At 45.6% G+C, this 26082-nt stretch overlaps 1 long non-coding RNA gene across 2 annotated transcripts in view; it reads right to left on the reverse strand.

Annotated features, from left to right (window-relative positions):
• Positions 1-26082, reverse strand: part of LOC113631765 (uncharacterized) — a 353230-nt gene that overhangs the window by 164868 nt on the left and 162280 nt on the right. For both annotated transcript variants that reach the window (XR_003437561.1, XR_003437562.1), the window contains one exon: positions 20209-20264. This is a non-coding gene — a long non-coding RNA (uncharacterized LOC113631765). The remainder of the gene's footprint in view (positions 1-20208; positions 20265-26082) is intronic.

Here is a 26082-nt window from a genome sequence, read left to right on the forward strand (position 1 = left end):
GCTCCTTCACTGTCCAGCTCATGGGCATATTAATCTCAAGAGGTGGGCTCCTTGGGCCCTGTCCTTGGCCCTTTTCTCTTATGTTCTCCCTGGGTGACCTAAAACACTTCCATGACATCAACTGTTATCTGTAAAGTGATGACTTCCAGATATATGTCTCCACTAGTCAAGGTCTACATGCCATTATTTCCTGGACATAGATTGGCCGTCGCAGAGATCCCTCAAACTCGATGCACACAAAGAGAAGTGCGTACTGGTTCCTAAATTCCCCTTCCATTCCTTGCCTTTGCAACTAGCACCATCATCTACCCCATCTGCCAGCAACACAGCAGAGCTCGTCCTCCAAGCCTTCTGCTCACCCACTACACCCAATTTATCAACATTTGTCTCAGTCAGGAATTGCTTTTGGCCACTGGCTGGAAATGGATGGAAATCACAGTGGCTTAAACAAGAAAAGATGTATTTATTTTTCTCATACAGCATGAGAGTCAGACCATCCAAAGCTGGTACGTTGGGTCCACCATGTCATCAGGGCCCTGGACTCCTGTCTTTCTTCTCTGCCATACTTTTCACAAGGCTCCCATCTTTAAGAGCACATCGTGGTTACAAGATGGTTATTCCCAAGTTCTAGGCAGAAAGAAAGATAGAGAATGAAGAGAATTAAGGCTCTTCATTTGGTTCATATCTCATTAGCCACAAAGAGAAGGGTAGAATGGCTATTGGTAAGGCAAGACAGAAATCCGCGCCACCTTTTCTACTTTTTTAACATCTTTCAAATTCATCTCCTAATATACTTGGTTCAGACCCTCATCACTTCTCCTGTAAATTTCTTCAATAGCCTCCTAATGAGACTCTTTGCCCACCATCTGTGCCCCTCACAGCCGTTCTTCACAGCACTGCCGTAACTATGTTTCTTAAACGTGAATCTGTGCCCTGCTTAAAATCTTTCAGGGGCTCCCCTTTAGCCTTCAAGGAAAAGCCCACACTCCTTGCTGGCTTTAAGCCCTTCCAGATCTGGCTCAAAACCACTTCTGAGCCTTCATTCTCTTCTCCCTTCCCCCAAGCTCTCAGCACACTTTTTCATCCCAGAACATCTCAGTTTTCTCTTGCCAACCCACCTTACAAGTGCTTCCACGCTGTCTGCATCAATTACACATGAAAACGAAGACATTTTCATGTGTAATCAACAATTAAAGATTTGAGGAAGTGGCTGCACAGCGAGACCACCTGTTCATATGGTGGAAAACAGGCAGCAAAATAGGTTTTCTTACACATGTATAAAGATCCTGTTTAAAACACAACACACCTGCCTCCTCGAAAGCTACCTCTCCGGGAAGAAAGATGTGGCAGGATTTTACCCATCACTTCCTCAACAGTCTAATTAGTCCAGACCTCCACACATCTAAGAGGAGAAGGGAGAAATGCAACTTCTTACTTGAAGAGTCCACCTTGTCAGCTGAGATGCCACTAGGGACATGAAAGCAGACCAAAGAAAAAGCGAATCATGATGAAAGAAAACGTGAAGAATGATGAAAGAAGAGCTGTACCCTAGATACATAGAAACTCCTGCAAAATACATTTACCACCCTGGATTGAGGCCTGAGATGTGTGGCTTGTGGGCAAGAACAGAGAGAATCAAAAAAAGCAAGAGGCTAGCTGAAGCCCAGTGTGATGGTGCTTTGCCTGGTTTTTCTAAAAACTAAGCTGCTTCCTGCAGAAGCCGGCGGGGTGCGGGGCGGAGGAGAAAATCACAGTCAAAAGTTACCGCTGGGCAGACAGAGGTGAAGGTAACACAAGGTGACGTGTGTGCGTGTGTGTGTATGATGCCCTGGGCACAGCTCCTCTGGCTCCTGGGAAACCCCTATGGAAAGCGGGACCCTGAGTCTATTTTGCCATCTGCTGACTGGCTCCTTCCTGGGATCCTTCTGTGGACCTTGTTCATGTGAGTTCAATGGTGTCCCCTGTACTGGAAATAACTGCTGCCCACAGGGAGCTGGCCCATCGCCCCCACTAGTACTAACACGAGTACTAGTACTAACAACTAGTACTAACTAGTACGAACACTTGGCAGCTCTTTCCAGCACACACGTCACCAGGAATGAGGTTGGTAGATGAGTCCAGCATTCTGGAGAAAGAAATACAGTGACCACCAAGGCTGCCTAGTGACAGAGACTGCCGAGGACCCTTATCTGCTGTCTATTTATGGTACTGTAGCTCTGTGGGAACATTCTTCTTAGAGTGTTGGCAAACAAACAAACAATTAGGGATCTTTGTGTTTCAGTGACATTTCCTCTTGACCAGTTATTGCTTCTTCACTCTGTACTCTTCAAAGAAAAAAAAAACAAAAAAACCATCTTTTAGGCACAAATGATTAAAGAGAAATACAAGGCAGAGCAGGAAAATTCCAAAATACTCTATTGCAACCCAAAGCAATTTTTATGAAAGAGATTGGATAAATTATGAAAGGAAAATGAAGTAAGTGTTTAGAAAAAGGGAGATTGAGTCACAATATGGGGAAAAAAAAAAGGAAAAGAAAAGCACCACCCAGCCTTAAACTTCCCTGATATTCACATAGCCTTCGTAGTCACAGGTTGCAGCCATCTTTGTGGATACCTAGAAAACTGGCCATCAAGACTAGAATAGCTTGGTGCGATCTGGGGTGAGGGTCATCCTCAAAGGACCACCAGCAGAGCCCCTGATGGGTGGGTGCAGCCCTGGAATTGCCCATCCCTTTATACCCCCTTTATACCATTCTCAAGGCCTGGGATAGCTTGAAGTTGGCCAGCTCGGCTGGCGAAATGCGCTGGCCACGTGATTGGCTTCACGTCCTTCTTTTCCTCTTGTCATGTCTAGCTCCCCAATATTCATCAATAAATAACACGGCAAGGAAGTCCAGCACCTTTAGAGAGAATTAGTGACCTGCTCTATCTAGCATACAACTGCCTCATTTGACATCTCTTATTTGACATCTCTTATTTGACTTCCTACGGTTATGAAGATAACTCGCCAATCCATTATCTTGTGCTTGGAGGCTCTTTGCTTAGAAGTAAGGACTTGGATCCATCTTCATTAATCTTTGGCTATGCCAAGGTCGTCAATGGAATGGCAGTAAAAAAAGACTTAGAGTAAGTAACGCAGCAGTCAGTGACACAGTTAATCATGTGTGCATCTAACAACAATTCTGGAACAAGACCAGGTACAAATCAATAAAATACAGTAGATCTGGGAGGTTTTTCTTCTCCCTTCTGCAAGCTATCCCCTGCTACGTAGAGAAGAAAGGTAGAGATTGCACATGTTTGGGAGAAAAATATGAAGGCAAAGATAAACTTTGGTACCCTCAGGTACCAAACCCCCTTAGGTGTTTCTAAACTTTTAAGTTGCACTTTTGTCTCTCACACATTTTTAACCCAGTTAGGTGAACTAGGCAAATGCTACCGTCCCAAACTGGGCTAGACAAAAGGCCCTATGTCTGTTCTGAAGTTGAGGGGCTCATGGAAGGTCACCAGCTCTTGATTCCCAGCTCAAAAGTGACAGGCCAGAGTTGGGTGAAAGGCAGCTGCCTGGGAGCAGAGGCAGTGACCAGAGTAATAACTGTTCTCCCCTTATTCAATGGCAAACAGATAACTATCCTCTTAATTTCTTTGTGTCCCCTGGAAAGATTCTAATCTACTCACTAAAGTATCTGTGGTTTGGGCTGTTGTTTTAAAGCAAAGAGTTCATGGATGAAGGAAAACTGGGGAATTATGTCAGCCACACATTTTTCTTCCGAAATTGTTGGGAAGGAGAGTAGATAATCATCAATGAATATGGTATGTATACACACCATTCCAAGAATTTTACACTTCAATTTGTTTTCTAGTATGGGTTGCCCAAACCTCCCCCAGGGAGTCATTTATTAATACTTGACTCTCCAGAGAGACTAGGAACAAAGCAGGCAAAATTGCCATGCCTGAGGCAACTTCTTTTAGGATTGAACCAAGCACTCATGTAAAACTCCAGGGAGTCTCACAGTTAAAACCACCTAGGAAACTGAAAGAGGGGAGAAGCTCTTCCTTTTTGCTACCATTTACCACATTTAAATTAGAAAACCAACGGACTTCTGTACAGCAAGGCCTAGAACACTTTGGGGACAAACGGACGTTTGAAGGAAGTAATCGCACGCTTGTCTCTTGAGCACCCATCGCTGAGGTTTGCGGTGACACCTCCGCGTCATTTCATGTGCGTTCCTGAGAGTTAGCTCTAGTACAGCACAGAAGGCACTTTCTTTGCAGGGGTGCAGTCAGGGATGGGGAAAGTAGACTCGGGGACCATACTCAGGGATATGAATTCCAACTCTTTGCAAATTGCTAAAGCTGACTTGCTTCCTTGCACAATCCAAAGAGAAGAGTTAGAGGCACGTCCACCCCCATTGGCTCTGACATGACTGCGGGAAGTTACGTAAAGACTTCTGAGATGACTGGACGCCAATTATGATGCTGCCAATGTTTTCCACAAAAGCTTTTCTCCCCCTGGTTCAGCCACAGTCACTCTGATGAAAAGGCTGAGACACAGAGAAACATCACCGCTGCATAAAAAGGTCATTTGATCCTTGACGTCCCCAGTCTTCCTAGTGAGAAATGACAGCAGTAACCATTCATAATGAGTCCTGTTTTCACTCAGCTACATCCTCTAGGCTTTCCTGAAAGTGATGTGGACCCTAAGCATGGAAAGTTCCAGACTTAGGGCTTGCTTTCAAAAGAAATCAGATCTGCGGGCTAAGTAAGGAAGTCTTGGGCCGCAAAAATACATCGTCTCCCAGGAAAGCCCCTTAAACTCAGCCAAAATTCTCTCCCTATTCACCTGTGGTATTTCACCAGAACCTGTAATCATTCAGTGTTTCTAACCATTAGACAAATGTCAGGTGGACAGAAAAGAGAAAATATATAAAGCTACATGCCATGCCAGGTGAATAACGGGTTTGTTTTCTGTGGCTGTTTCCATAAATTTAGCCAACAGATTATATCTTCCTTTTCTTTTCCTTTTAAAAGCCAGTTCTGAGTTTTATCTCCAAAGCATCCTGTCACCTAAGGAGTGATAAAGATTTAAGGGGAAAAAAATCCAGTTCAGATTGGTTTTCTAAATGCAAGTGATAATGACCAAAGACTTTAAAAAAAAGAACTCATTTCTAAAGGATCTCATCTTTCTACCTTGCACACATATCACTTAATTCAATACTCTCCAACAAGCGCATACATTCGTTACCTTTCCCGCACTTCCTCTATTGATTACCATAGGTCATCCTATTAAAAGGAAATGGATGAGCCAGGATATCTCACTTTAATTTTTAAATCATAACAGTTTGTGGTGAAAGTGAAGTAGAGGCCCATCTAAGAAAGGAATAACCCCAGTAAGTGGCAATTAGGAGAGCAAAAGAGAAAACAAAGTAGAATTTCCCTTGCTGATCTTATCTGTATTCTGTTGGGAGATATTCTCTCTCTCTCTCTGTCTCTGTCTCTGTCTCTGTCTCTCTCTGTCTGTCTGTCTGTCTCTCTCTCTCCACCCAGCCTTAAAACCTAACAAGGCTGGTAGATGGACAAGCTAAACAAACTTCACCTGCTCTTGAATATTCAAGTGAGGATACTTCCTTTCAGTAAGAGATGCATGGCAAGACTTGAAGGCCAAGGTGGCCCCACTCCCTCCCCATCCAGGTGTCCCCAGGGAGACATGAAGAAGCCCTTCAAAGGTCGCCCTGGGTGCCCTCCCGCCACATGGCACCAGCCTCCAAGGCAAGGCCATCCTGGGGTGACTCAGTCAGCTTTAGATGTTGAGATGTACAACCATTTTGTGCTTTTGAAAACTACAGATATGACAAACAGAGCACAGTCATTCTTTAACAAATTGTGTCATTTTCTACACAAATCAGGGCTTTAAAACCCTGGGAGGGTATAAATGGGAGCGCGGAGCAAGGGTGACAGGATGCAGTGAGTCATCGCAACTTCCTGCTAATCACAGGAACTGACAAAAGCTTGATGTGTCTCAGATTTGGCTGGGGGTTTCCTTCTCCGTTCAGCCTCAGACTTCTACGGCTTGCCCCTTCCTTCTTTGTATTTCTCCCTATGTATCACTTTTGTCTGAGATCCTTGATAGTCTATAAATAAAGTCATTGTGTTACACTGGACATGGGGTTTTTAAATGTCAGCATCCTGTGCGCAGCCTTCCATGATGAGATAACATCCAGTTTTTCTAACTGCATCCCTGTGACCCCGAACTAACTGAGATGTTCAGCTGCTAACAATTGTCTGAACGGTGCTGTTTTCATAACTCTGCTATAGGAGATGGGAGAGCAGCGTTAAGGTAACGGGTAGAATATTCTTCAGGGTTTTCTTCAGATTTTACTTAAACTTGTAGTTTCTGTGACCTCTTAGACTAAAAGAAGAAGCAAGAAGGAAAATTGGGACAGAATGTTAATCTGCAATTCAAGAAGCAGGATAATAGGATTTTTTTTCTCTTTCTGAATCAAATTTATTGTTTCTGGTTCCCACCTGCCTGGCTGGTGGGAAATGCAGTCTCAGTTGTTACTGGGGCTTCTTTGCTGCCTCTGTGGCGTCATGAGTTCCACGTGGTACCAGGACCGGGAGGAGGGAGGAAGAGGGGGGAGGGAGGTGCCAGGAGGCTGAGCTGGGGAGGCCGCCATCACGACCAACAGACCTTCTCTTCCTGCTGCTGTCGTGAACTGGTGTTAAAACTTATTCTGACACTTGTTAAAAATGACAAGGAAAACTTTATTCAGGAGACAACTGCATTCAATAAAGAAAAGTGGGGGGTTATAGCCAAGAAGAAGGAGGGGTGTGGAGGCAGATGGAAAATTACTAAGAGGAGACATCAGGTATAAGAGGGGATTCTGGCTAAACCAACTTGATAGGATTCTTGCTGAAGACAAACCAGGATGATCAGATACCAAGGATGGAGGATGAGGCATTTGATCAGATATGGAAGATGATCAGGTATTAAGGGTGAGGGTTCTCTCTAAACTGTCCTAACAGGATTCTTGCTAGAACTGGGCAATGCAGGCCCAACAAGGATAGACACTAAAGCCCAAGGTCAAGGTCTAGCTGGCTTAAAGGAGCTTGACTGTAGTTTAGTCAAGAAGAGAGACTATCACTGGTTGCCTGACAAGGTCTGGACAATCTATTCTGAAAGGACTTGGGAGATGCCCTCTTAGAGTCACTGTGTCCACAGACTTACCCATGGCTAGGTGAGACCCACCCCTAACCATTGCTCTATAGCAATCAGCCACAGTCCTTAGGAGGCCCTCGGCATGAGAGGGGCCCAGGCCCTTCCACACTTGGAAAACCCCGAAGTTGGCCTTTCCTCTTAGTTTTATGGAATTTCCCACTCCCCACGCACCAACACTGAGCCAGTGCAACTCCTCAACTGCAAATACTTTCCTTCGCCCCCTTCTTCTCCTGGACTACCCAGTTCAGCACTTCTCAAAGGGTCTTTAAAACAAAGCATTGGGTAGGATTGTCTTCTGGGTACCAATAAAACGTGCTTTGGCCTCGTAACACAAAGGCTTGGTTTTGCAGGATGGGGGAGGTGAAAATACAACAGGGAGAACAAAAATTAATCTCTCAATAAATTATCCCTCCCAGTTATCAGTGGAATGACCTAAAAACATAATGGCTCTGTTTTGGATACGTGTGTTTCTCTATGGCAATATTTTATTGCACACCTGCAAATACCATCATCTCATCTAGATTGCTGGTAAAACTATTTCAAGTTCAGGATATTTTTTCCAAAAACGTCAGATTTCCAAGTGTTGTATCCCCTGAAAAAGTTGCCAATACTGTACGTGTGAAAATGCCTTGTGTCCTGTCAGGGACGTGATGAGTGTGGAACAACCCCTGGTTGGCTCTGAATTACACCCATCATCTGATTCAATGGGAGGGAAGGAGGAAAGAGAATGAACTGTGTTTTGGGGACGGAGCCTCTCAGCTAAGAAAAGGAGTGAAGATGGCCCCCTTAGTGCTGAACTCAGACAATTCCTCAGAGGACAGAACTGCCAGATGAACTACAGTATACCTAGTTAAATCTGAATTCCATATCGACAGTAACAATTTTCTTATACGTATGTACATACCATACAACGTTGGGAACATACTTATACTAAAACTTTTTCTGTTGTTTATCTGAAATTCAAACGTAACTGGGCATCCTCTATTTTTATTTGCTAGATCTGGCAACCCTAATTACAGAGTCCTTTTCTAAGCACCAGCTTAGGCAATTGATAATATGGACCTTAAGCCTGAAGGAGGGCGCCATGTTTAAAATCGTGCCCTGAACTAGACACCAAAACGTGTAGGTCAAATAATGCAGCAAATCACCCTCATCTCTTTGGCTTCCGGTCCTGCGTGGCTTGTCTCTGGCACTGGGGATGCCACTGTCAGGGATGCCACACCCCGAGCGACAGGCAGCAAGGCATCGCACAGGACGAGCGTTGGCTGGGAACATTTGTTTGCTTCGTAGGTTCCTCTTCAACGTCCAGTCCCAGGCCCCGACTCGGACCCCCTGCTCTTCTTTCCTCACACTCCTTTAAGAGAACATTTTTCCACGCTCACAGGTTCAGTCATCTCCTCGGAGTAGATCTCTGTCTCCAAGGCTTTAGGAAGCAGCCTGCAGTTGAGTCCCACTTGGGTTTCTCAACCTTTCCTTAAACTCCAACAGCCAAAGCAAAACTCATCAGCCTTCTTCCCATCCAGCTCGTCCCCTCATCTTTGGTACCTGGGTCTCTATGGGCCCCAACCCTGCTGTCATGTTTAACACTTTCTTTCCCTTCCCATAACAATCAGTCTCCAAGTCCCAGTACTTTTTCTCTGTAAGTTGTCTTTTGCATGTAGTCCTTCCCACCGGGACCACATTCACTCAGGCCTAGCCCTCACGTCTCAAATTACGACATCCCCAAACTCGGGCTTTCCTCTCCAAATCTGTCTCGTTCTTGTTTCCATGGCTTCCAGCTTCCTGCAGCGTTAAATTTCAGCTTCTTTCCCTGGCTCTCATGGCCCTAGTGATACAGCCCTACCCTCCTAGGAACGTAGGCTCCTATTCCCAACACGTCCCTTCTCCAAGAGCAAGGCCCCAACCCCGCTGTTTCACGTCCACCCCACTTCACTCATTCCCACCGAGAATGTACTTGCCCCTGGCTGGCTGACACCTGCCCATCCCTCAAACACAAGGGCAATTTCTTTTCTCCTTGTGGAGATTTCCTTGTCTAATCCAGCCTGCCTGGATCTCTTTCTACAATGTCTTGACCTTCCAACAAAGTGCTGTAGGGATAAAATGATGACATTTTCTGATAACGAGAATGGAGGTGCCTGCCTCCCTTACGCAGATCCTGGCTTCCCTCTCTGAGTAACCTCCTCAGTGGTGGGGCTCAGAATGCGCTACCCCAAAACATGGCAGCTCGGCAGAGTGAATATTTTAAGCTGAAGGAGTTTGAGAAAACAGCAGAAGCAGGGAGATTACTCTGACAGCCCCCTGCCTTTCTCCCCTGAAGCAGGTCATAAAACCCTCATGTGAGAGGTGCCCCCCACCAGCCGCATACCTGGAGGAGAGGAGCGTCCTTATCTCTAAAACAGAGGGACACCGAGAAGAATCTGAAAACATAGGCCTGGCTGAATGTCCCCAGTTTACTACCCTCACCTCATACCCTTTGTCCTATAACACTTCTCCACGACTGTCCACTTGTCATCAAACCTGGCATAAGAACACACGGTTTTAATTGCTTCTTTGAGTCTTCATTTCCTTACAAAGACTCCTGTATCACATAAAACTTACGTAAATCTCATTAATTTCTCTTTGTCGGTTTATCGTTCAGCCCCAGCCAGCGACCCTAAGAGGGTCGAGGAAAACATTTTCCTCCCCTACATCAGTTTCCTCTTGGTTTGACAGTAATTGACTCAGGAAAAATATCTTCCAGGTCCTCAGGCAAAGTCCCTTCCAGACCTAGGCCACCAGTATCTCCCACCTGAATCCCCATATCTTGTGTAACATACACAAAAAAAGAGCTTCCTGAAGTTCATTCTTCCCTTCAGAATGAAAACAAGAAAAATCTAGATTGTACGCATTACGGTAAAATCTTCCTAAGTGTTAATTTAATGCATCAGAAGTCCTTACGGCTCTTTTCTGGTCTTAGCAAAACATTTTTTAAACGTTCTTATTGTAGTTTTTTGCACTGGTCAATGCTAAAAGCCAACCCTTTGAGGAAGTCTCAGTTTCCTGATTTCTTACATCACAGTCTGATTCATACTCTGTCTAATTAACACCCTGATGTCCTGTACTCACTGCTCTGTTTGTCCAGGGGCTTCCATCAATACCTACACGTGATATACCAGGGCAGGGTACATTCTGCAGAAAATCCATTTCAGATAGAGTCCTTAAAGCCCACGGTGAATAAAGTTATGGTTGGCCTAATTCCAATCTTTCTTTTTGAAATTTGGTAAGGATCAGTATCTCCATAAGAGTTCTAATCCTTTCCAATTTCATAGATATCCAGGTGGAACAAATAAAGATGTTGATTCTAAACGGCCATTTCCCTTGAGACTGATGGGTTGGGACTAACTAGAAAGATGAATGGAAACTGTTTCAAATTCTGTCTGAAAACGGGTAAAGTAAAAACCATATTTGTAAAAACATTTAATAGACCAATAACTAGCAATGTGATTTTAATGATATCCTGGGACCTTGCTCTAACCAGCAAGAGGAATCCTGCAGAACGCCAATTCCGGCAGGACCCCATCCAAGGAGGGTCATTTATTGAAGTAACTCTGGGTACAGAATGGAAGGGGGCAGAGACCAGAGGCAGTGAAGCCAGTTAGGAAACTCTGGCAGAGGTCTAGGTGAGGTCACGAGGGCCCCAAATAAAAAGGAGGAAAGAAGGAGGGACTCCCAGATGTAACTGGTGAGGGTCCACGCTCTGGGGGAGGGGCAGAGGCCAGTGAAATTCGAGTTCCGACAGTGAATTTGACCTCATCTGTACCCACAGGCTGGCAGAGCCTGGAAACATTCACGTTACAAACAGACCCAGGCCCGTCGACCTAGCACCTTACATGACAATCGGCAGTTTACGTAAGTTTCTCCCTCCCTGCTCCGAGAGCTCCTCAAACATAGGCTGCCATTCACGTCTCTGTTCTCAGTACAGAGCACATGAGCAGAGTAGGTGCTAGGTCTACATTAGCTTATAAACAGCTGATACGCCAAGAGGGCTCTCACCGTCACACAACCGTGGAACGCAGTCCCCTGCCCCTAAAGCAGCATGACTACAAAACTCCAGCCTGAGAAATAAAAATCCACATGCCTGCAGTGGGAGCCATGAACCCCAGGATGACGCCGGGGCCCACGGAGGGGCTGGGCCTTTCAGTTACGACCAGCAAAATGCCTCCGCGTCTCTGTTCCTCACAAAACAGATGCATTTAAACTTAGTAAAATGGGCTGCGTGGCCAAGAGCCGGCAAATTCAAAGAGGAAAAGAAAATTCTTTTCCTTTCAGGGAGGGGGGCGGGGAACATGTTAATTAACTATTTTGGAGTCCAAAAATTTAAGCAACAGCCATGCTTGCACATACGTCCACCCCAAGAAAAAGGAAATCCAGCAATAGCCCACACTGGGAGATGTGGCAACTGATCCAGCTGACCCAAGAGGTCACTCTGTCCAGAGTCACTTGGACCAGAGATTTGTTTAATATGAGGGTCTGAGAGGCACTGAGGGAGGAGCTAAGGAAGGAAGCACTGCGACAGAAAGGTCACATGGAAGCAAACAGAGCCACCAATTCAATCCGCTGCCTAAACTCCAGGAAGAGAAGCAAAGTTTGCCAGGACAGGGAGAGGTACAGGCAGCCCGGAGAAGCCACTCTTTCCTCAGCCAACTGCCCTGAGTTAGGGATTCCCGGCATCCCTGAGACAACACAAAAGCCATCATGTGATATGAAACCTTTGTAGCTGACAGAGCGCAGGACAACGTCAGTGTCCTGGGCAAAGGCTGCAGAGACTGCTGCCCCGTCGGTTTGCTTGGCAGGCTCGCGACATAGGGGAATCCCTTTAATCCCAGTGCTGTACCTCCGGCCCCATGATTCACGGTCACGCTGGAGCTGGGATCTCAGCAGTTAAAGCAATTCAGACCCACTCTTGGTGACGAAGCTGTGTGGGAGCTGGCCTGGGAACGGGAGGGAGGAAGAAGCAGTGAATTAGAGAGGCTTGCTTTTGTTTTTTCTTTTTTTTTTTTTTTTTGCGGTACGCAGGCCTCTCACTGTTGTGGCCTCTCCCGTTGCGGAGCACAGGCTCCGGACGCACAGGCTCAGCGGCCATGGCTCAAGCGCCCAGCCGCTCCACGGCATGTGGGATCTTCCTGGACCGGGGCACGAACCCGCGTCCCCTGCATCGGCAGGCGGACTCTCAACCACTGCGCCACCAGGGAAGCCCCGAGGCTTGCATTTCTGATCCATACTGTCCTCCCTCCCTCCCCACACATTTTTTTTTTCTGCCAGTCATTGATTTTTTTTTTCACCGCTCTAAAGGAGGCCCATGCTTCCGGCGCCTTGCCCCCCGCTACTGATGACCAGGAGCAGAACAGTTCCCAGACCCAGGCAGGGTGACTCTTCCAACATTCAAAGGCCACAGTGGCCTGAGTCCGCTGCCAGGATCAGAGGGGGCTCTTTTCAAGATCTGCAGAGAATTGTTTCCAAAGCAAGAAGAATAAGAAATACCTGTTATAATGTTTAAAGAATTTTAAAGCAAGTGTTTTGCATTCCAGCTTACTTTTCTAGTCTCAGCATTTGCAAAAAACCATGTATTTCCAAATACTAAACTATTTGGCTTTTGACTTGAAAACGGCCTGGCAATATTTTTCTTAGGATCTATGTGGTACAGCAAGTGGTGTATCTGCTCATCACAACTGCACAAAAAGATTCAATAGTCCATAGGAGCTGGGACAGGACAAAGAAGCACAGGAGTATCGATTCCAGGTCTAAGTGAGGCTGGCTCTACAGACAGATATGGCTTTAAAGTACACCAACTTTCCAATCACCCACTGAGTAGGTATTTTCGAACACTATCGATGAAAATGATATAAAGATAGATCAGTCATGGTTCCCGCCCTCAAGGGCAATTTATCCTAGCCTTTAAGATCTTACACGTGTGTAAAGGACTAGGCTAGAAAGCAGAGAGGAGAAGTGTGGTAACAGACATTCAGGAGACAGACGTGCTTCAGGATGTGGAACGGCAGGAAGCTGCTCTAAGTAAGGGAGTTTCCAACAGGCAGGCCTAAGCTGAGGACAGGAGAAGCCTCTGGGGAAGGGCAAGGTCTGTCCATTGGACACCAGCCGCCAATCCCTGTACAAAGACCCTCTTGTGGCAAAACAGGGCCACACAGAGAACGGGAAATAAACTCTTCTAGTCCAGCTCCCTTTGGACCACTGCCAGCTTCCTAAAAGGAGAAGAGGAACTAAAAAGCAGTCGAAAAGCTCTGTCACTGTCCTGGCAGGGTGTGTCCTGGTATGGGGAGATGGGAGATTGGTAATTCCCCACCCACTCGCCCGCCCACTCTAAGCCAGGGCCTCAGTGAACAGAATGAAGAGGAAACCACACAGGCTCCTCATTCATGAGGCCTCCTTGAAGGAGACAGAATACACCTAGAGCAGCTAGATCAGCTGTGGAGGTGCTGGTTCTGGTAGCCGCATCACTGTCAAGGCCGTTGACAAACACTGAGGGACTCCCCATTGGTCCCCACCCCTCCTACCAGAAGAGCCCACAGCACTGGAGTCCCAGGTATGAGCTGCTGGGTGAATCAGGCAGCCACTGCGGGTCCTCCCCCGGGGAGAGCCTCACAGCCCCGCTGGATGGCTTTTCTAAGCCCCGGTTACCCCTTAATCAGCGGGTTAACTACAGACTACGTGAAGGGTTGGGGAAGCACGGCGTTTGGACGCCTGGATCAAGGAGACGCATGCATCCAAAGGTTTCACACAGAAGCATTCAGCGAGGAAAAAAATCAAGGAGGAGAAGAAAAGGGGCATTTCTGGGAATAAAAACCAATTAGATCACAAATACACACACGCACCCTCATTGTTTTTTTGCCTTCCTTCCTGCAATTTTCCATACTTTTTATCAGCTCAGGGACAGAGCTTTGACGGCCCTCCAATTTTTTTTTCCACAGCCCAGCTCTCTAGGGCTCATTCATCACAAATTTCAAAAGACTGTTAAAGTTCTTAAGTCATTCTAAATAGGTGTAGCAACCCTCACATACCTGCTCCTGTGGAATACCTGTTCCTGCATCTGTCCCGCCCACCGTCCCTGTTTTAAATTCACCGCCACACACAGCGAGAGTTTCCTTTCTTCCTCTGCAAAGAGTTTCTCCTTGTTGTTAGTCTCCTGGGCTATGAAAGCTGGGGACAGATCTCCTGTCAGGGCAGGACGGAGAGGCGGGGAGGGCAGACCAGGGGTCTCTGGCCTGAAGTAAGGGCCTCCTTCTGGGATAAGGCAGGTATTAGAGGCTGCAGGTGCTTAGAAGGGAGTCAATGTCATGTCCTGCTCTTCGAAGTGTGGTCTGGAGCCCAGCAGTGTCCGCATCACCTGTGAGTTGGTTAAACAGGCAGGATCCCAGGCCCAGCCCCAGAGTGACTGAACCAGAATCTGCATTTGAAGGACATCTGGGTGAGTGGGTCTGAGAGCATAGTATTAAATAACAGACCCTCCACCTAAGCTCTCTCTTTTAATCCTTAGAACAACCTGATGTCTTATCTCCTTTGTACAGATTAAGAAACTGTGGCTCAGAGAGGTTAAATAATTTGCCCAAGACCACACAGCTACTTTGTGACAAATCATATGTTTGAGCCCCAATCTGGTGGATTTCAAAGTCATTGTCTTTTCCTCCACCGCATACTTGAAGTTGAATTCAGAGGGAAGAAAGGGAAAATCTAGCAACAGGCCACACTGGGAGATGTGGGAAGGCATGCAGCTAGGCCATTATCTGACCACCTGTCAGCAGGTAACCAAGGCTGTGGGCTAGGGACCAGGGGCAGGAATCCGTTTCTGCAAGCCACAGAGAGACCGGCATGAACAAATCCAAACCCCAGTTCTCAGGGGTCTGGAGCACTAAGCAGGGGGCCGCCGGGGAAAGACCTGTTCCATCTGGCATCAGGAGAAAGCACAAGCCCAGTAACCAGTACTGGACCCAACTCAGCAGGCAGGAAGCAAACTGAGGTCTGGTGGCTTCGTGCCAGAGCATCAAACCAGAGCTCCTTGAATCCTTCCTGCCTTCAATCAACCTGGGCTCAGAAGGAAGAGGCAAGGGATGGGTGCTCCCAATGGGGAAGGGGCTCTGAACAGATGCTGGTTGAAGTCACTTCCTTGCTGGGGTGAGGGGGGTGGTGACAGGTTCCCAAAGGCACGGGCAGCTATTGGGTCTTTGCTACACTGTGGGAAACGGCCTCAGCATCTGCTCTCACAGGCCAGGAGGGCCGGGCAGAGGTTGCAGGGCTCTGCGAGGGGTGAACCCAAGGTGCTATGGGAGCACCCCCCTCATATAGTCTCCAGGGAGCCCCTAGCCCTCCCAATTTACCGCAAATGCACAGTCTCGGTTTTAAAGTGAGACCCTCCATGCATATCTGTTTGTGGTTGAGCAAAAGTTACCGAAAAACTATTTCTTCCTTTCTACTGAACACCCAGAAAGCAGCAGAGGGATGGTAGAAAGCCACATGACAGCCGTTTGGAAAAGCTTTTCAGAACTGCTTTTCTATTTTTCTGTTTTGCAGGCTCTGGGGGTCCACTGAGACTTCCACAAACAAGCAACGATCCCGTTTCTTAACCTTTGGCCAGTCTTCCTTTCAAATGCCAGAACACATGCCTCGGGCAGAGCCATCACGTTCTGAGGCTTTTCTAAGGCACGGGTTGCAATAGCCCCCAGCTGGTCTTCTGCCCCATGTGTCCCTCATGTTGTCACCAGACAGGTCTTCTTAAATCAGCACGTTCACCCTGTCACCCCCTTGCATAAGGACTTCCACTGCTGGTGGGAGCAAGTCCGAACTTGGATTTGCTTTTGAGCCCCTCCATCAGCGGGCCAGCAGGTCCACTTCACCCGGGAATGCTTGGCATTTTCCTCGCCCAGAGCAGATTTTAGCTTGGCCAAGCTCCTTGGTGCCCCTGAGCTTTTCTACCGCAATTGCTTCCACCAACAGTGCTCTTCTAGACAAGCCAAATCGACACAGTAGTGAAACCTAGCCAAGGCCAAAGTCATACGGCAACAAACCCACACACTGGGTGGCCTCTACTCAGCTGTGAGTGTTGCGTGGAGGCTGGGGGCACGGCGTGCTGGTAAATGTTCAACAACAGGCTCTCCAGGGGACATAGGTATGTGCATATGTATACAGACACAGGTCTGTTACACACAAGTAAATTCCCTATAGCCAACTGATTCTCACAGACGCTTCCACTGATTTTCCACAAACTCTCATGTCTGTTGCCAACCCTAAGGTTGTCACTGACGAACAAGGATATTCCTGACACATATGCTGAACAAGAGGAGAGCAAAATGACAAAGATCTATGTCAGAACTTCACTCATTTGTCCATGATAAGAGCAACTTCTCTGCAGAATCAGATAATAGTCTTCAAATACAGGAAGCATATTTTCTCAATTTTCTGTGCTATCACAATGTAATGGCTACACAGAGGCACACTTTAAAGTTTTATCTGTGTTTTTAACATTGTCCACATCACTTTCTTAACTGCAGGCCAAAGGTCAGCAGACTTTTCCTCTAAAGGGACAGATAATATTGCCAACTTTGTGAGCCCTTTCGCCCTTTTAGGGTGAAAGCGGCCACGCACAATACATAAAGGAGTGAGCACAGCCACGTTCCAATAAAACTTTTACAAAACCAAGAGGGGGCCCAGATTTGGCCCACAGGCTGTACTTTACCTACCCCTTGTCTAGACAACCAAGGAAATGATGAATCGAACCCTTATTTGTGGGGTGTGTTTACAAATCAGCCTACTCTGGTAGATTTCAAGCTCTCAACAGGAAGTCAAAGAATGAGGAGCTAGGGGAGGGGGAGTGGCAGGGAGCGGTGGGAGGGGCACATGGTTCCACAGTACAGTGTTTCCACCTGGATTCGCTTCCTGGGGCTGTCTCACAGAGCACCACAGATGGGGAGCCTTCAATGACAGAAACTTAACTCTCTCAGAGTTCTGGAGGCTGGAAGTCTCAGACCAAGGTGTCAGTGGGGTGGGATCCTTCCAAGGGCTGGGAAGGGTAATCAGTTCCAGGCCTCTTTCCTACCTTCTGGGGATTTGCTGGCCACATCTTTGGCATTTCTTGGCTTCTGCAGCATTGCCCTGATCTCTCCACATTCACACGGTGTTCTCTCTCTGTATGTATGCCTGTGTCCAAATTTTCCCTTTTTATAAGGACATCAGGCGTACTGGATGAAGGGACCACCCTAATGACCTCATCTTAACTAATACATCTGCAAAACCCTACTTCTATATAAGGTCACATTCTGAGACTGGGGGATTAGAACATCACATATAAATTTGGGGGGACATAATTCAGCCCGTAAGACCACCAAACAGCTACAACAGTTGTAAGTAACCTGCAAAGCATAGATAATAGAAAACTGTAGCAAATACCAGGGAAGTGATGAGTTTCAGTTGTGATTATCTTTGTTTTAATATAGTTTGTTAAATTGTAAGTTTATATAAGACTTACACCGTTTAATTTATAATCCTAATAGATGGGCTTAACAGCTGGCTACAACCTTCCTGAAAATGTATCCATCAAGCCTCTCGAGCCAATAGAGCTGACTGCAGCACACCACTGGTAGAGGGGAGTGTGTGCTATGGACAGAGACCCCAGAGGGGTTATGTCCCCTCCAAGGCCTAGAACAAGGGAAACCAACCCTCAGGCTCTTCCCTTTCCATCCTGCATTCATCTCCCAGGAGGAACCCAGTGAGAACAGAGTGTAAATACCAGTCATTCTCTGCACCCCTCTGGCCTTCTCCAGTCACCTCAAATCCTCAGCTTTGCTTGGCCAAACCTAACTCCCTTGCTCCAGAGAGAAGAGGATGGGCTCTTTTCGTGCTAAGCAGGGCTTATGAGACTTCACATCACCCTGGTGCCCAGGCTCCCTTCTAGGCCACATAGAATCCTTCCATCGGCTAAAAGCTTCTCCGACCAAGCACAGTCAGTCCACACGAGTCTTTCCCTTTGCTGAATTCCTATAGAATATGTTTACATCTGGCATCATATTATCCTCTAGTTGATTTCTGTACGGATCTCTTGATTCTCTATTTAATTTATAAAATTTGAGAAGAAAAACTGGATTCTTTGCTATTTCTCTTAGTCCCGGCCCAGGGCTAGACAGACTTAATTAACAGGGACTTAATTAACGTTCGTCACTTACATAGAGAACAGCAAATGGTAGTCAAAAAGCAAGTTTATCTTAGGCCCGGGTTGGAAAGAACCAGCCTTTGGTTCAGGGAAAGGCAGAAATGAAACTCAAGGGTATCAAGCATTTCTACTCACAAGCTTCAGCAGGTTTGAAAAGGAATGAACAGCTGAGACCAATGAGAGGTCTCCTGACTTTTCCTCACAGTGGATATGCCCAAGGTGGAAGTAGTGGCCAGCAGCCCATGAAAGACTAGAAATTCCCTGAGTATGAGTTCAGCTAATACTCTCTGTCATAACCAACGTGCTACAATTTCTCAGAGGCTTAACAAAATATAGAGTTGTTGAATTTTTCTTACATAAGCTCCATGGTAGAACTAGTGGTGGGGGGCAGGGGACACAGTGGGGAACAGAGGAGTCAGTCCTCGGCTCACACAGCCACCGTGGACACAGCTGGCAGGGGCTCTTCCACACCTGGGTCCCATCCCCTGGCCCTGGGAGTTGACATCAGCCGGCATTCTAGGAAAAAATGCACATACGGGATCACTCAGCAGGGGTTGGGGGACAGATCTGGAAGCGGTTTCATCACTTCTGCCCATATTCCATTGGCTAGAACTCAAATGGTCGGTCTGATGATTCCAGCTAGATCTATATGGACTGGGAAAGCAACAACTCTACACTGAAGGATAGGCACACAAATCATTGAGGGGCTGGTGCAAAATTTTCCCTAAAAATGGGCCTGGCTAGGGCTTCCCACAACCCCTAACAGGAGAGACCAAGGTGGAGGCTTAATCAACTCTGATACACGGGGTTTGGCTTAGAGGTCAAAAAGGGGGCCAAAGTCAGAAATCATCCGTGGAAATTGTCCTGAGCCAGGAAAGAGCCTTATTTAGCTGGAAAAGGTCATTTAATAAATGAGAATAGACTTGATATCTCAGATTCCTTCCAGCCCTGGAAGAATCCATATCTTACTTCCATGTGGCTGGAACACCCTTCAGTTCAAGTGAAATGGCAAGAACTGTAAATAATCTCACAGCTTCATGTGATCTCCCTTCAGACGGTTCTCAGTTGCACTGAGCCAGAAACCAACACCCTACTGAGGAGTATACTGAGCAGTATACAGGCTCAGTCTTTAATGAACCCTCAGGAAATTCATCCTGCAGACCCAGAGATGCCAAAAGCTATCGGCATTCTCACGGCATTCTCCACGCTTCAGCATCTCAGAAAGGGAAACTGATATCCAATTTTGATTTTCTGGACCAGGATGGAAACTTGACTCACTCTTTGCAAACAGTCTGGAAATCCACTGGACGGAGCCATCATGTGACTTCAAAACATTTACCACCGAGAGTCCCCAGGAATGTGATGCTCTCAAATTGTTTCTTCTTTATGAGCCATGAAACCAGAGTTAGAGAAACAGCTAAAGTGGGGTGGACACATCAATAGAATAAGTTCCTCCAAAAATGCCAAGCTAGGAGATAAAAGAGCAATGAGAGGAGATAATAAAATACGAAGCTTTAAACAGTATCCATATGTGGAAAGAAGTGGAACTGAATTAAGAAAACGGTTGCACCGTGTCCCTTGAAGGGAACCAGAAAATAAAAATAAACATTCTCACACACCCTCCAAAAACAAAAATGTATATGTTAAGAATATTGGGCTTGACAAATCCTAACCCTGCAGTTTAGAAACTTGAATATATTCAAACTGGTTTTACATTAGAAGGGGAGAAGGAAAGAGATAGAATCAGGAAGACAAGCTTTATAGGAAAAAGATACCAATTTTAAAGCTGCTTTACTTACCAACAGAAGACATGGAATGCCTGCAACCAGCTCAAAGCAGACAGATCACCCAGGTCCTGGGGAGAGCAGAGATTAGATATTTATTAGTTGAACAACACACAACAGCCTTATAGGAGACCACTGGGTGGGTGACAAATGGCGTCCCTTCTGAAATACTCTCCTCTTTTTGTCCCAGCAGAATGCCAAGAGTAAAACATAGGCTTTGGGTGTCTGAAAAAGATGATGAACGGTATGGCATCCTACCATGGCTTTACTTTAGACATATGGAGCTCTCAAAACAAAACCTAAGCGGGAGAAACCAAATCAAACAACTCAAAGTTCAGCCTATGCTTAAAAAATAAAACCAAATAAAAATAAAACTCCGGGGCTTCCCTGGTGGTGCAGTGGTTGAGAACCCGCCTGCCAATGCAGGGGACATGGGTTCGAGCGCTGGTCCGGGAAGATCCCACATGCCACGGAGCAACTAAGCCCATGCACCACAACTACTGAGCCCGCGTGCTACAACTACTGAAGCCCGCGCACCTAGAGCCCATGCTGTACAACAAGAGAAGCACTGCAACGAGAAGCCCGTACACCGCAATGAAGAGTAGCCCCCGCTCGCTGCAACTAGAGAAAGCCCATGTGCAGCAATGAAGACCCAATGCAGCCAAAAATAAAGAAATAAATTTTAAAAATGAATAAATTTAAAAAAAAAAAAAAAAAGGCTTCTGCTCCTTGCCTTAGGGCAGAATAGTTTCTACATTGGAAGGAGACAAAAGTACACCACTGAGGTCATTACATTGGTTGGTCTCCAATAACCTAAGCCTTCTGATATTCACAACCTTGTGTAGATTCTTCCCACATTGATGCTGGGCATGGCCATGTGACTTGTTTTGGCCAGTGAAAATGGGCAAGGATGGCATAAGCAGAGGCTTATCCTTTTGGAAGTGATGCCTTACTTATACTTGGAAGCCTGGGTCACCATGTGAAAAAGTCTATCTAGCCTACTGGTGAGCTCAGTGGAGAGAGAAATGCCTAAAAACACCCAGCTCTTCCAGCCACCCCAACGGAGGCACGAGACCTGTGAATGAAAAGCCATCCTGGATGATCCAGCCCCATGGAACAGAATAAATGCCCAGATGAGCTCGGCCCAGATTGCAGAATTGTGAGAAATCATAATTTGTTACTGTTTTAAGTACTGTTTGAAGTAGTGTGTAATGCAGCAACAGAGAACAGGGACAGCTTCATATGACAGGAATTCTAGTCAAATGCTCATGATCTTGGGGATTAAGTGGACTTTAGCTCACTTCAGCTCAAATCTTATAACTACCATTTACTAGGTGTGTGATCTGGGGTAATTTCTTTAACCTATCTTTGTCTTCTTAATGATAAAGTGGGTCCCTGTGGCTTCCTCCCCAACCCTAGCATCCATGCTTCTCTCTGCTAGGGCAGCCAACTCTCCCATAGCTCCAGAGGTGGACCAAGATCTAGGAAAAGCCAACTAGTGTATTCCACTTGACCACAACAAAATGGGCCAGGGCTAGACTTGTGACCTAACCCAGTCCAATCAGAATGAACCTTGGGACTTCAGTGGATGACATGAATATTTTTTTGTCCTGGAAGCTAGGCTGAGGATGAAACTAACACTCACAGCAGGAAATATCCAATAAAAGGAAATAACAGAAAAAAGGAGCTTGAATCTAATCAAAATGTTCCTGAAGCTAGGTTCCTTGAACCTAACCAAAATGTTGAAATTTTTAAGTCATGTGAGCCAACAAACTGCCCTCACTGTTAGGATTTGTTACTTGCAATCCAAAGCATCTTACCTGAAACCATGGATACCTAGTGGTTTTTCTGCCTGCCCGCCCCCCCCCGCATTGCTTCTTCCAGAAATACTACTCTCCTTCTTTGGGGGAACTGGTCCTCCCCCAAAAACACATATTTCTAAAGGAGGCTGCCAATTAAAGCATACCCTAGCATTCCTTCCCGAGCCACAAGGGGAAGTATAAGCCCCAACAAGACCAATCAGAGCCTCCCCCTAATTTTAGGGACTGAGGAAGTGAGATGGCCCCTCTCCGGTAGTGAAGCTGAGATGCCTACTTCTGCTTTGGGAAGAAAGTCTTCTGAGAGGAAAAAACCAACTAAGAGATGAGTGGAGAGTCCTGGAACATTCCAGACCAGGTTTCCAAATGATCCTAAGGCTATCTTCCACCTAACCTTCAACAGATCGACTTTGTAAACCAATGAATTCCCCCACCCCTCATCCCTGCCTCTTTGGGTGAGGTGTGCTTCTTTCCTTTGACCAGGACTCCTGGTTCTGCCTTTACAAGCTGAAGCAGTCACTCAGAGGCTCCCAGGGACAAGTCACAGAACTCTCTACCTTCTGTGTGCTAAATGAAGGGGTTGAATGGAACTTCCTAGGGTTCCTTTTGGCTGTATTCTGTGCCTGAAGCCCTCCCAGTCTGCTGTAGGCCTCTGTGGCCTCCAGGGAGGATGAAAACAGTACCCACTTGGACGATGTACAACTTTTCACACACCTTTCTCTTTCTTATTAGCATATCCCTTTTTTTTGTTTTGTTTTGTTTTTGTGGTACGCGGGCCTCTCACCGTCGTGGCCTCTCCCGTTGCAGAGCACAGGCTCCGGACGCACAAGCCCAGCGGCCATGGCTCATGGGCCCAGCCGCTCCGTGGCACGTGGGATCCTCCCGGACCGGGGCACGAACCCGTGTCCCCTGCATCAGCAGGCGGACTCTCAACCACTGCACCACCAGGGAAGCCCCAGCATATCCCATTTTTGTTACACATAAATATCGATTCATAAAGTTAACAGTGACTATTCAGTGTGTGCATAATAATATCCACCACTTCCGTTTATTGGGTGCCTATTTGGTGCCAGGTTAGGTGTTTCATGTATTGTTTCCAATCCTCATAACCCATGCATAACAGGCTTCTCCAGGTGTTGACCACAAATGAAGGCAAATGTCCAGGCAACCCCTCACATTTCAGAACTCAGGTCCCTGTCCATTCCTCATCTCCAAATATTTCTGAGAATCCCCTGTTGTGAGTCCTAAGACAATTACCATAAGAATTTGCCCCTAGTTCCCTCCCATGAAAGAGTCTCAAACTTCCCCCTTCTTGTGTCTCTCTATGGATCCTCAAAAGGGGAGGGGGCCCCCAGTTGGAAACTATGCCCCAATGCCCATGAACAACAGAGTGGATGAAAATGTTGTGCTATTCAATACATTTACTCAACGGAATATTAAGCCACAATGAGAGTGAATGAGCAACTTGCACCCACAACAGTATGGATAAAGAGCACAGACACACAGCTGTGCAAAGAAAGAGGACACAAAAGAAAACACAGGAATGATCCCACTAATATAAAGATCAAAACTGATACGCTTTAGCAATCCCACTTCACTTCCAAAGGAAATGAAATTACTGTCTTGAAGATATACATGCACCCCTATGTTCATTGCAGCATTATTCACAATAGCCAAGACATGGGAACAACCTAACTGTCCATCAACGGATGCATGGATAAAGAAGATGTGTGTGGGGGGGGGGTGTATACATATATATGTGTGTGTATATGTATATATATACATACATGTACACCATGGAATATTATTCAGCCATAAAAAAGAAGGGAATCCTGCCACCTGCAGCAACGTCTGATGAACCTTGAAGGCATTACACTTAGTGAAATAAGTCAGAGAAAGACAAATACTGTATGATCTCTTTTAGATGTGGAATCTAAAAAAGCCAAAATCATAGAACACAGAATAAATGGTAGTGGCCAGAGGCTGGGGGGGATTAGGGGGGTGGTAATGGGGCCACGTAGGGCAATGGGTACAAACTTCCCATTACAGAGGAAGAAGTTCCCAGGATCTAATGTACAGCATGGTCACTACTTCTAACAATACTGTATCGTGTACTTGAAAGTTCTTATCAGAGTAGGTACCAAATCTCCTCACCCTAACAATAGCAACAAAATGGCACTTATGTGAGGGGAAGGATGGGTTAACCAACCTTACTGTGGTAAGCATTTCACAATATATATGTGTACCAAACCATCACATTGTACACCTTAAATTTACACAATGTTATATGTCAATTATATCTCAAAGCTAAGAGAGAAAAGAGCCCATTAAAGTGGAGAATCATTAAAAATGATACGCACATTAACATTTTAATTAAACCCTAAAAATGTACTTACATACACCAGTATTTTGATGTTGGGCTAAGCCTTATTTACTTTTTTAAATGTGGATCCCCTCATTGGTGCTCTAAGTTGGGTTTTTTGCTTCAACCATAACCATAATGCATTATCTATGATTTCTAGTGTTGGCTTCTTGAAAGCCAAACAAAAGTTTAAGGCTACTTGCAAAGCAATCTCAGTGTAGTATCCCTTGAGATTTTTATTCTTTTTCCCAATCTTTTATGCTTGTCTCACCCACACTAACTTTGACGGCAATTTTTTGCAACCACCTTTGTCTTTACCAAAGCAGTCAGTTTAAATTTCATTATACTATACATAGAAAATTGTAAAGATGCCACCAGAAAACTACTAGAGCTAATCAATGAATCTGGTAAAGTAGCAGGATACAAAATTAATGCACAGGAATCTCTTGCACTCCTATACACTAACAATGAAAAATCAGAAAGAGAAATCAAGGAAACACTCCCATTTACCAATGCAGCAAAAAGAATAAAATACCTAGGAATAAACCTACCTAAGGAGGTAAAAGACCTGTATGCAGAAAACTATAAGGCACTGATGAAAGAAATCAAAGACAATACAAACAGATGAAAGTTATACCATGTTCTTGGATTGGAAGAATCAACATTGTGAAAATGACAATATTACCCAAAGCAATCTACAGATTTGATGCAATCCCTATCAAATTACCAACGGCATTTTTCACAGAACTAGAACAAAAAATTTTACAATTTCTATGGAAACACAGAAGACCCTGAATAGCAAAAGCAATCTTGAGAAAGAAAAACGGAGCTGGAGGAACCAGGCTCCCTGACTTCAGACTATACAACAAAGCTACAGTAATCAAGATAGTATGGTACTGGCACAAAAGCAGAAATATAGATCAATGGAACAGTATAGAAAGCCCAGAGAGAAACCCACGCACATATGGTCACCTTATCTTTGATAAAGAAGGCAAGAATATAATATACAATAGAGAAAAGACAGCCTCTTCAATAAATAGAGCTGGGAAAACTGGACAGCTACATGTAAAAAAATGAAATTAACACTTCCTAACACCATACACAAAAATAAACTCAAAATGGATTAAAGACCTAAATGTAAGGCCAGACACTATAAAGCTCTTAGAGGAAAACATAGGCAGAACACTCTTTGACATAAATCACAGCAAGATCTTTTTTGAGCCACCTCCTAGAGTAAGGGAAATAATCAAAAATAAACAAATGGGACCTAATGAAAGTTAAAAGCTTTTGCACAGCAAAGGAAACCTTAAGCAAGACAAAAAGACAACTCTCAGAATGGGAGAAAATATTTGCAAACAAAGCAACTGACAAAGGATTAATCGCCAGAATATACAAGCAGCTCATGCAGCTCAATATGAAGATGACAACAACAACAACAACCCAATCCAAAAATGAGCACAAGACCTAAACAGACATTTCTCCAAAGAAGACATACAGATTGCCAACAAACACATGAAAGGATGCTCAACATCACTAATCATTAGAGAAATGCAAATCAAAACCACAGTGAGGTACCACCTCACACCAGTCAGAATGGCCATCATCAAAAAATCTAGAAACGATAAATGCTGGAGAGGGTGTGGATAAAAGCGAACCCTCTTGCACTGTTGGTGGCAATGTAAATTGGTACAGCCACTATGGAGAACAGTA

The sequence above is a fragment of the Aethalodelphis obliquidens genome, unplaced genomic scaffold, assembly GCF_003676395.1.
Source record: "Aethalodelphis obliquidens isolate GAN/ISIS:26980383/991018 unplaced genomic scaffold, ASM367639v1 scaffold34, whole genome shotgun sequence".
In the NCBI taxonomy this organism is placed as follows: domain Eukaryota; kingdom Metazoa; phylum Chordata; class Mammalia; order Artiodactyla; family Delphinidae; genus Aethalodelphis; species Aethalodelphis obliquidens.